Genomic DNA, 8,590 nt, shown 5'->3' with positions numbered 1-8,590 from the left:
TATAAATATATTTATAACTACTATCAAGGAGCTCGAAAGCTGCTTCATTATAATGTTCTTTTTGTTTCATTTTTTTTTAAAAAAATTCTTTCTTTGCTATTTATTATTTTTCTTTTACTTTGTTAAAATATCTTCAAACCAGGGGTGAAATCCTACCGGTTTGGATTGGATCGGGTGAATTGTTAGGGATGATTGCTATTGGTTCGATGAACCTGTAGCAATCTTCCCTGGTGGCCCTGCCCACACCTACCCAGTCATTCGCTCATGCATGCTTTGAGATTCCAAGCTGCAATGGGCAGCATCAAAGCTAGATTCTTCTTCCCCCTGCAATAATCCAGCAAGAGAAACGGGAAAAGGAAGCAGGTGGGAGAGCTTCTCTGGCTGGAGAGCTGCCTGCCAGAAGCCCTTTCTTAGCTGCGCTTCCTTACAAGCCTCTTGGGTCCCCTTTACACTGTCACCCACCTCCATCAGCGCCCCACCCCCCCACACACGCAGAGCACCTGGCCTGGTGATGGCTGCTGCCTTCCGTCCTCCTCCTCCTCCACCAACCTCCCCAACTTGCTCTGATCCAGCAGTGGCCCTGCAATTGAAAGGGGGTTCAGAAGAGTCAGGTGCACCACTCTCACAGCCACAACCATGACCACTGCTGCTGACTCAAGTTAGAGGAACCCCAGCCTGGCTCGCAGCTGCTGGTTGGCCGAGCAAGGGAAGAGGGGGGTGGGCCTGGCAGCTCCCACTGAGATCCACAGTCCAGATCACCCCAAGCTAAATCTGCCAAACTGGCAGCCCTTCTCCACAACCATAAATGGGTTGGGGGCACTGAATTCTGGGGAGGGAATTTGCACATTATTGATCCAATGCAGGAGCTCTTTCACCCAGTCAAGTCACTCCCTGTCTCCGCTGGAATTTGGAAGTTCCCAGGATAGTAAAAAGAAGCGCCCCACCTGGATCAGGGCACCTGAACATTCAGCTCAGAAACCAAAGCTGCAACCCACTCAAAGCTCTGGCAGCACTGATAAGTGGTAGGCACCGACCCCTAAAGGCAGGCTTCCTTCCTCCCACACCTTCACACATGCTTCTTAGCCACAGGAGTCTGAGAGCATTCCAGTCACACCCCACTGCCTACTCCAGGAATCCTCCCCAGAGGCTGCAGCTTGCCTTTCCTGCTGTCTCTCGGGTAACATGCTTCCCCTTTTGGCTTAAACAGGGCCATGAGCTCCACCGCACTGCTGCCATTTGCTTTCTTCCTTCTCCTTCTGCAGAACGAAAGCAAATGGTGGTGGTGGTGCTTCAAGAGGGCAGGTGGACATCTGCAGCCAGGCAGGGAGGGAGGGAGATGGCTCCTTCCAAGTGCAGTGCATGGAAGCAGCAAGCAAAGCAGCCCCGGGGTGCCTGTTGCTGGTCAGGGCAGCTTCGGTGGGAGCTTTATTGGCCTCTCTGCCTGTGCCATCTCCTGCTCTGGCTGACTGCACAACTACAAGTGTGGCAACCTGGTCTTTACCAAGATGAAGGGCTACCCACACTGTCTTGATTGATTAAGGGCTGCCGCCCAGGCTGAATGAAAAGTGCCATGGGCTCCATGGTGGCGGGGCTGGGTCTGGCCCTTTCCCAATGGGGGGGGGGTTGCCAGCCAGCCACTAGCAGCTTCTATGCCTCTCGCTCTACATCTTTGCTGGACTCTGTGGGCTAAGTTCCCGGAGTGGTGCCGGTGGCCAGCCGGGCCGATCTGCAAAGAGAACAGGTAGTGTGGGAATCCAGTGGGCTGCTTCAGAAACCCAAGCCCCACGAAGCTGGCATGGGAGGCATGGATGGAAGGCAGCTCTTTCTGCATCCCCCTCCCCTCTTTGGATCACCCTGCGGGGGGGGGCTCTGCCTTTGCAGAAACGTGGTGGGCGATTTGTATGGAGGATTGGCGTGGGGTGGATGTGCGGCCCTCCGGGATGGAGAGTGGGGCAAGAGAAGGCTCCGAGGTTTGCTTGGGCAGTCAAGCCAGATGGCGTAGAAGAACTTAAAGCATTGGGGGCTTCAGAAGGGCAGAATGTGCTTCAGAATGTTCAGCTCCTTCTCCAACAGTGAGTGATGTCAAGTTGGCCGTGCCTGCCTGATCATATGACCACCAAGCTATGCCCACCAAGCCATGCCCATAGATATTGTCAATCCCAGTTAGAAAAGCTTCTCAAACAGTCTATCAGAGGAGTGTTTACAAACACTCACCTTATCTCTTTTGTAATATTGCCAGAGAAGTAATTGTCAAATGCAGGGCAAGGCCAAACAGAGCTTTTACAGACCAGATGAACTAATTGCTTCCTGCAAAAGCTCATGTCCTGTTCGCTTCTCTTTTATGTCTTATGGGAGGGGCCAAGCCTTATCATCTCCAAGCCTTACTCCCAAGTTGGCCCTGTTTTCTTAATTGTTCCTGTCTTCTGGCAGCTCTGTGCATGCGCACACTGGGAACAGGCTCACGCTGTTCTTCTGCCTCACTGATGTCGGACTCCAGAGGCAGCAAAGTACTATCAAATGGCCTTGGCCCCCTCTCTGCCTCCAACTCAGCACCCTCATCCAAACCTTCCCCAGACTCCAAGACTGGTCCATGTTCCTCTGCAACCTCCTCACTGTTCGACTTTACTGCCATCTCTGCTGGCCGCTGGCGGGCCACAACACTTACAAAGCAAATTGAAATTTAGCAACAACAGCCAAAGGTCACAGCTACTGAGAATCTGGCAACCTGGCACAAGGATTGAATCCTGGGCAGGAAGAAGGAATCATTTTCAGATATCGACTTTATTTTTGCTATGATTTTTGTGCATAAGAACAATGCAAAGATCTGTGGAATGATAAATCACAGCTAGATGAAGATGATGTGGCTTCATTCCAGACTATGCATTCATTCACCAACAAATACACATTATTGCAAAGTAAGTTACTATTAATACGACTTTGTTTTTCCCCCAAAGAAAAATGCATGGCATGGATTAATATATCTCACCATACTTTATTATCCCAACAACCTTATGCTGAAGATAGCATTACCATTTCCTCAAGAAATGACTTGTTCAAGGATAATGACTGGATTCTCTCGTGTTTAAATTTGATGCTTCAATGATTTGATGTAGTGACTCTTAAAAATCTTCATCACATTTAACATAAGCATTATGTTCCTTTTACCTGGTGATATGTGACACAATAAGGAAGATGTTTCTAAGTGATTTTAACTCTTTTAAGGTAGTAGTGTCTCATCAGTAATGTAATTTTGAAGAACGTATTCATTAATGATTGCTATTAGTCTGTTTACAAATCCACAAGAACTCATGCTCTTTTCATCAAATGGTTATCTCATTTGTACAATTCCTATAATTCCGCAACTATTACAGAGAAACTATATTAGAAAAGACACTTGCAAATGACTCAGATTTTCCTGATCAAAAAACAATTTTCAACAATGTTTGTGGATAAGTAACAACAGCAACATTTTTAGGAGTCCAAATGACAATCTTAACCTTAAAGATTCTAAATCACTTAATTGACTCTATATCAATTTAAGTTAGAGATTAAGAACAATAGACAATCTCCTCAGAAAACATTTTGTTTGGGTGGCTCCAAAGTGATTTATTAAATTCTGTTTCGCATCTCCACTTGGGCATTTAAGTATACAATAAGTATAATGCCCTTTTTCATCCTAAACAGCTATATGTCTATTAAATTCTCCTCCAAATCAGTTGTGATTATTGCTGTGATCATACAATTGAAACCTTTACATTTGAAATTCATAGATTCCTTACATGAGACACACATAGAAATGTACAATTTAGTTGTTTCACCATAACTGCCATCTTAAATTATTGACACCATTCATCCCACAGACACCTCTGCCTCCAATATACCATCCTGATTTCCAATACACTCGAACCAAAATTACTATAAATTAAGTTCTCACTCTTTTAGGTATTAATAATCCATGTAAAATTTTTTAGATTCTATTGTCTTTAGGGTATATGGATGAACCTTTTGCTATAAAATGCATAGTTGCTTGCTATTTCGCAAGGTAATTATTTATATATCTTACATATACATCCTAAATGTTTATGGAATATTTATGTTTAACATTATATATAAACCAAGTCACTATAGTTTAGCCAACTCCCCCCAGGACTTCGTCAACTTCCGGACCTCCGAACCTTCCGTCGCGAGCTTAAAACACACTTATTCATCTGCGCAGGACTGGATTAGTTTTTAAATTTATGGGTTTTTTAATGGGTTTTTATCATTTATTCTAAATTTTTAATCTCGGCCAATCGAATAAGTCTTTTAATTGTATTTTAATAGTATTTATATTGTAATATTATTGTTTATTTTATCTGGCTGTGAACCGCCCTGAGTCCTTCGGGAGAAGGGCGGTATAAAAATTTAAATAATAAATAAATAAATAAATTGCAGTTCACAGTAAAAGCAGAATGGTCAATTGCCTTAGTAGTATGTTCTTACTTTCCTTTATCAATAGAAAGCTAAAAAGAGAAAAGTCTCAAATGTCTTCTTCCCTGAAGTTTCATTTCAGTATTGACTATATTTGCATTCATGAAGATCAAGTTGTGGTCAGCACAGGCTGATGTCTACACTTTTTCAAATGAAAGCTTAAACACTGAGCAGCATTGTACTCTGAGCTGAATATTTCATAATTAAAAAAGTAATCAGCAATGGTAATGGTTAGAGCACTTTCAAATTCTGCTTGAACTGAAAATATGCCCCTGGCATATACAAGGTAGAAGATACCTTCTTTAGAAAGCTTTGTAGCAGAATTTGAAATAAACTAACTGCACATTTCCAAGAACCTGCACTCAATGGATTGAAAGATGTGGTTGAAATCTGTCTTTTCAACATACGATTTGCCCTTGGGCAAGTCTGACTCACAAGTTGAGGCTAGAACCTTATTAATACAAGAGAAGAGAGAAGATAAATAATGGCATGTTCTGGCCACGAGCAACTTCGGTGTTCATTGTTGCAACACTTTCATCCCATTGGTCTATTGTGCAGCCAAATTTGTCTTTCATCCAAAATAAGAAAAAGTGCCTCTTCAATAGCTTTCTCATCTAAACTGTTTGATGGAATAATCAGATAACTATTTCAAATCCTATTAGATTTGCTAATAAGACTAGCCCGCTGCTCTATTCTTGATATTACATGGAGAAATACTGGTGTATAATTAGAAATGTTCCTGAAAAGCTAAATTTAGATTTCAATGATAGCAGTTCAGATATTTGGTTGGTGATCAATGTATAAGATCTAATGTTGGGTTCATGTGGAAGATGAAATTGCTCCCTTCAATGCAAAAATACAACATCTGCATATTTTCTCATATTTATTCCAAGAATGATTTGACAATGGAGGCACTCATTTAAGTTATTGCGAAGAAATTAAAATGGTGGGAACTACTTAGTTCTGAAAAAGGACCTATGAATATATATTGAATGATACAATTAGCAGCCAAAGAGCTCAAAGGGGAAAAAAATAATGCCTAAAGTTAAACAGGCCTTTTATGTAACTGAACTTTGAGCCAACCCAGTTAAGAAACACAAATTATCAGATATTCAGCTATAATTGAAAATTGGACCATTAAAATTCTGAGTTTCCATAGTTTATCAGATAAACAATGTACTGCAATACTATTTGCCCAGCTATCGCCCATAATAGCTTTCATTAAGTGGGTATACTACCTGGATTAAAATAGTATGTTAAACTTCCTATTCTTTTTATTGACTAGAATGTTCCCCTCAAGACAGGTTTGTTTGTTTGTTTGTTTGTTTGTTTATTGTGTAAAAGGCTGTAACGATTGTGATTCCCCCCCTCCATTGTATTGCATACTGCCATGGCAGCCACTAGTTCTATAAACTTCCTGCCTAAAAACTGCTTTACAATGCAGCTCAGATAATCAGAGAGAACAATTCTCTTAGGCCCAGTTTTCACCTTGAAAATATCTGTTCTGCTTTCACTGAAGTCAACTGATGCTAGCTGTCTGTATGTAAAGACAGTTGTTGCTTATAACAACTCCTCCGCCGCCGCATTCTGCTATTTCATACAAACTGTGTGTGGTGTGTGTGTGTGTGAGAAAGAGAGAGAGAGAAAGGAGGAGGAGGAGGAGGAGGAGGAGGAAGATATTATGCAGCCACTTTTATTATAATGCCACATTAAACTGTGGTCAGGCTTGCAAGGTAAGCAATTGCTACTGATCTCTGTTGTAGAAGCTCCTTAGATGTTTTAGGCAGTGGTGGGATTCAGCCAGTTTGCACCACTTTGGGAGAACCGGTTGTTAACTTTCTGAGCAGTTTGGCAAACTGGTTGTTGAAAGAAATCATTAGGGCAGAGAACTGGTTGTTAAATTACTTGAATACCAAGACTGGTTTTAGGCTTATTTTATGCACCTTCCAGAGCACGACCATAATGACCAAACAAACATAGAACTGACTGTTCACTTTATGCAATAAATGAATTGAGTTGAAACACTATATTTGCATTATTACTATTATATTAGAATTGTCTACCAACACATTGATTTCTGGGATATCTTCCTGGGTATTGCCTGAAATCCCAACAGTTGTCCTCTTTTTTATGTGCTATCAGTAGCATTGGCAGAGGGGGGATGACGCTAAGCAAAATACCTACTGGGAGCTGTTCCACACACCGTGTTGAATGCCGCCCCCCTCCCTCAAAATTTCTCTCTTCTCTCCAATTTACCCTCACTGGCTTTCTCTTTTCTTCCATGGTGTTTGGCTTGTTTCCTTTTTTTTAAAAAAAAATTCAGTCTTACTGAGAACAACTCAGACAGGTTCCCCTTTCCGTTCACTTGCAATATAATTGGCTATACTGTAGAGTTTCTCAGCCTAAGCCACATTAAGAGGAATGGATTTCATCTCCCAGAATTCCCCAGTCTGCATTGGCTGGGGAAATCTGGGAGATGAAGTCCACACTTCTTAAAGTTGCTCAGGTGAGAAACATTGCAGTAGTATGAAGTTGCAGTTATACCCATCACCTTTATTTCCCTAGAGAGCTTCAAGGAAAGAGAGGAAGAACAAGGACAAGACCTCTCATTAAACTAAAGTAAGGGTATTTCTTTGAATTTGCGGACTCTCCAGGCTGTGAATGTCTTGGTTGGTCCTTGTAGTTCAAAACGCTGATCACTACATTTTTATGCGAAGAGGAAAGGAATTTTAGAATATTCCTAATATTCCTCAGTGATGGCAAGTTCCAGAAAGCTTCAGTTAAGAGAGGTTAGCAAGCTGTTTTTCAGGCAGCCAACTCTCAGTTACTATATTCTTTCCAAGGGACAACCACACTTTACTTTTTTCTATTTTCAGCAATCTTCCATAAGAACTATAAAATACATTTGCTACTAATAATACTGTCTTTTTCCACCCACGTTGCAATACCTATTTTTGCAAACAACCTAAGGAACCCAAGGACATCAACTCTATGAGATTAAGTGCACTATACTGACAGCTATTAAATTTTGCCATTAAAGCATCTTTGCCAGAAAGTCACATAGAAAAAAGAGCTTTATACTTATTAAGTTGCAATGAAATAAAAGCTCATCTGTATAAGGAGGGGTGAAAAAGTAATTAAGGGACTGGTGGAGCATTCAGATGTTATTTTCCTATCTTTATTTTTTAATGGATCTAAATGGCTCTTTCATATCCTTCCCTTTGGCTGCATTGCATTATTTTGCAACCATTTAACTAATAGTCCATACTATCCTGCTACTGTGTGGTATTTTTCAGGGCTGTGCAGATAGATAGATAGATAGATAGATAGATAGATAGATAGATAGATAGATAGATAGATAGATAGATAGATAGACAGATAGAAAGAAAGATAGATCGAGAGAGAAGGGGGGGAGAAGGAAGAGGAGGAGGAGATTATGCAGCCACTTTTATTAGAGATTTAAAAATTCTGGTTCAACTTGAATGGTCTAATGGTATCTTCAACTTTTGGTTTCATATCATAGCTACTCCCAGTTGATAAACTGCTAGTCTCAATGAGACATTGCACTATATACAGTAGGTAGCCCTCAATTTACAATAATTTGTTTAGTAACCAAAATTAAAACAACACTGAAAAAAAGTGACATGTCCATTTTTCACACTTACGACCATTGTAGCATCCCGGGGACACTGCACCAGGACTTTTGCGACCTTCCAACAAGCAGGTCAATGGGGAAGCCAGATTCACTTAACAATTGTGCCACTAATTTAACAACTGCAGTGATTTACTTAACAGCTGTGGCAAGAAGGGTCGTAAAATGGGGCAAAATTCCCTTCACAAATGTCTTGCATAGCAAATGAAATATTGGGCTCAGTTGTGGATGTAAGTCAAGAATTATCTGTCTCTGTGTCAGAGAGAGCTAAAGCAGAGTTATAATAAATTTTATGTCCCTGAGTGTGTGTTTTAGACAAAGAGAAAAATGGATTTTGACCTGATTTGTTCCTGTTATATTTGTTTTAGCTTTGATAAAGCATATGTTACAAAGGTAATGAAGATATCACGTGTTAAAAGGGAATCTGAGTTTTGTTAACAATGGGCTACATTAAAGGGGGCTTAGAAC

This window comes from Ahaetulla prasina, chromosome 3, assembly GCF_028640845.1.
Source record: "Ahaetulla prasina isolate Xishuangbanna chromosome 3, ASM2864084v1, whole genome shotgun sequence".
In the NCBI taxonomy this organism is placed as follows: Eukaryota; Metazoa; Chordata; class Lepidosauria; order Squamata; family Colubridae; genus Ahaetulla; species Ahaetulla prasina.
The sequence above is the reverse complement of the archived record's forward strand: the minus strand, read 5'-3'. Positions refer to the sequence as shown.